The following is a 3,714-nucleotide window of genomic DNA, read 5'->3' on the forward strand; positions in this document are numbered from 1 at the left end:
ATTCACAATGCAAGAGGACAACTTTGGTTCCAGCAGTAACTCCCACTGGAAGAGAAGGCTCAGAATGCAAAGTACTGGCCCGTAGCCTCTGCCATCCTCCACTTTAATTCTGTCGTACATTAAACCCGTTCACATTCTTGATCCTTCTGCTTAGCATTTATTTTCTCTTCATTTCTCAGCCTCTCCCGCTTCAAATACTACTGTTTCCAAAGCCTGTCTTAGACAAAGACCACGCTGCTCCTCAAAGGAAAAGTTCACATCTCATTGCAAGGGTCTCTCCCCCCCCCCCCCCCGCCTTAGTGGACTCATTCATGGAAATCTCATTGCAAGGGTCCCCCCCCCCCCCCCGTGCTTTGTTACACGGGAACAAACGCTGCATCCGGAGCCCGGCTGGCACCTGAACAGCTAAAAATCAGCCAGATTCTAATACACCTAAAGATGCCTCTAAGCATTTAAAAGTCTTACTGCACTAAAGCCAATGACGTGGATGGGGGGGGGGATCATTAAAATATTGTTTTTATTCGCCTTCCCCTCCGAGTAAGTAACATGTAACTGCAAAAGAGAGAGAACCAAAAAGGTTCTGAATCAAAGAGACGAGTTAACTGATGCGCATGTCAGAAAATACACATTTCTGGTCTTATATGCGTTACTGAGGGCCTGGCCCGTAGCCAGAACATTTTCAGTGGCAGGGGCACTGGGGGGCGGGGCGTGCGATGTCATGTGACATCACAAACTTGAAAATAAAAACACTTAGGTTCTTGATGACATCCTCGCAAGGGCTGCTCATATGGTGGCCCAGGGGGCGGCACCTCCATTGTGTGTGTTGTGGCGGCAACCTCCCTCCCCGCAACTTCTTGACGGATTGCTTTGCAAGACTGTGTGGAAAAAGGGGAGGGGGCTTGCAGTGGCAGCTGCTCTCGTCTGGGGCGGCTTTCTTCAGCCGTCTCTCCAGGATGCCTGCGAAACTGCTGGGTGCAGCAGAGAGGCACACGTGCTCACTTCCCTCCCCAGGACTGTCTGGCTGGGATCTCATTGCCCTCTCTTTGTCTCCACCTCAAAGGAAGCCATGGGCACAATTTTGCCCAGGACACTCTTGCGGCTCTTACTGAGCGGACGGGGCTGACTGTGCTGGAGCAGCTGCTGCTTTAACAATCGGAGGTCCTCCAGCAGAAGGTAGATTGTCGTCGTCAGTGAGGGACGGAACGGTTGGGACTGGATCGCTCCTTCTCTCCCCTCTTTTAGAGCTGGTTGAAACTTTTAGCCAGTGGGCACCGATTGGAAAGCCAACACAGGGGAGGGAATGGGAGGGGGGAAGGGAGAGTGGTTGCCTGCCCCATGTCAAACTCAGGCCTCATTTGCCATGGGTTTCTTAATTGTCAGTCTGTCTTTGGCTCTGTATGCTTATCGTCCTGTTTCATTCTGGCTGGGAGGGGGGAGCATGTGAGTGTGTGTGTGTGGAACGGCTTTGCTGGGAGTAGCGCTCGCTTGTAACTGCATTTAAACGGAGCCTCCCTTCCATGGGAAGAATGCATGCTTGACCTTGAGTACCAGACACGGCTAGGTAATGTAACCCTATGCTTGCAGGTGTTGGAGGAGGGCTAACGGTGCATAGTAGATTTTGGCAGGCTGGATGTATTGGTGTGATTGGACTGGTCATCAGGGGGACATTATGTATTGAATTATGTATAATAGAAGAACTGGTGCCAAGGGAGTCAGTTCTGACACAGATCGTCTATGCTTGAGACCTCTCTAACTCTCAATAAACAAATCACTACCAAGAGAGTGCTGTTGGAAGTGAGTGTCTTCAGGACCTGACACCCCACAGCAGAAGCAGGGGGCAGGGAGAAGTGGAAGCATGAGAGAAGCCTCGCGTTTCGGGGAGCTCGCCCTTTAAAAGGGCCATGCATCACTGCTGCTACTGAGTCCAGGCCAGCACTTTGTGCCCAGCCTGCCGCGCTACAGTCAATTTAAAATTTAAAGGGATTTTAAAGAATGCCCCAAAATGGATTATCGGAAGGGTAAAGTTGTGGGGTGTGGAGGGTGAGTAAAGGGGCATGGCCACAATATGCCACACCGTGGCTATGGGCCTGCTAAGGGCTTTAGTCATGTCTGGTCATGCAGAGCAAGGGGTTCATGAAAACAGTTTTCCTTTCAGAATAAGCTGCACAGCTAGGTTGCGTATAAAAATGTGCCATTGAGTCACAACTGACTCATGGTGACCCCTTCACACAGGGAGTTCAAGGTGCGAAACATTCAGAGGTGGTTTGCCATTGCCTTCCTCCGCAGAGCAACCCGTCTTCTTTGATGGTCTCCCATTCAAGTATTAACCACGGCCAACCCTGCTCAGCACCCAAGGCCTAACGAGCTTGGGCTAAACTGGGCTAGTTGGGCTGTCAGGACGTGTATAATGGCTCTCAAATCAACTGTACTTTTCCAGTATTAAAGTTTTTACTTTGCATTTAACAGTTAAGTATAACCCTTGTACAACTTCTTAACACCCTGAACATCCATTCATCCAAAAATGAAGGGAAAATACATTAAAGAACAGGAGTTAGGAGAGAATGCAAAGAGGAGGAAAAACAACACAAAGATAAGCACAGTGAAATCATAATGGCCTAATCCATACCACTGAACCCATACACCTTGGTGATGCACCATGTAAGAAACCATCTGTTTGGACAATTGTAAGATTGGTGCAGGTGGTTTTTAGCTATGCCAATGTAACAACGTGGGTAGCCCAAGCTGGCCTAGATAGCCCAAGCTAGCCTGATCTTGTCAGATCTCAAAAGCTAAGCAGGGTGGTCCCCGGTTAGTACTTGTATGGGAGACCACCAAGGAAGTCCAGGGTCACCAACACAGTGGCAGGAAATACCAAACCAAATCTGAACAACTCTTGCCTTGAAAACCCTATGGGGTCATTGTCTCATTGTGAAGACCCTGGGTTCTGATATGAGACAGTCGACATGGGATGTTTATTTCAAGAGTTGATAAGTGGAAATTGATATGAATTGTAATTGCTACATGCTCAGATAAAGCAACCTATGTGAAACGGGTATTTGTTATTGCGCAAAATCCGTTGCACATGAGCGAAAACAGAAGAGTTTTTTCTAGAGAATCACTACCATTAGAGTAAACAATTTTGTATATATATTTCTGTTGACTCTTCGTCATTTTTGTCACAGATGTTTTGATTGGACTTCAACCTTCAGATGGTAGCAGAAAATCTCCTGAGACTACAGCTGATCTCCAAGGTGACAAATCAGTCCACCTGGAGAAAATGGCCACTTTGGAAGTTGAATTCTATGGCATTCTACCCCACCAAAGTCCCTCCGGTCCCCAAGTCTCACCCTCCTCAGGTTCCACCTTCAAAAACTCCAGGTATTTCCCAACGTGTAGCTGGCAACCCTACAGGCAACAGTGGTACCTGGGCCAGGCAAGTAGCCAGGTAGTTAGAAAGTGAAGAGATGTCTTTCCCAGCTCCATCTCAGACACTGTTTCTAACACATTGTGCCTCGATAAACTCTGGGAAATATAACAAAGTTTGGGTCCAGGGCCACCTTTAAAGCATGCTTCTTCAGACAAATACTTGTCTGAAGAAGTGTGCTTTGCACACAAAAGCTTACATTTTGAACAAAACTTTGGCCCCGGTCACACGGGCCGGATATCGTGGGGGGGGGGGGGGGGGGGGCAATTGCCCCGGCGCAGTTTGATCCA

General features: G+C 48.5%; 1 protein-coding gene across 1 annotated transcript in view; it reads right to left on the reverse strand.

The window, feature by feature from the left end:
- The window catches only part of TDRD3 (tudor domain containing 3), a gene marked incomplete at its 5' end in the record, with an annotated part of 199,970 nt that overhangs the window by 831 nt on the left and 195,425 nt on the right, over nucleotides 1-3,714 (reverse strand). The gene's annotated exons all lie outside the window — the stretch shown is intronic.

This window comes from Gekko japonicus, unplaced genomic scaffold (genome assembly GCF_001447785.1).
Source record: "Gekko japonicus isolate JY-2015 unplaced genomic scaffold, Gekko_japonicus_V1.1 scaffold2163, whole genome shotgun sequence".
Lineage (NCBI taxonomy): Eukaryota > Metazoa > Chordata > Lepidosauria > Squamata > Gekkonidae > Gekko > Gekko japonicus.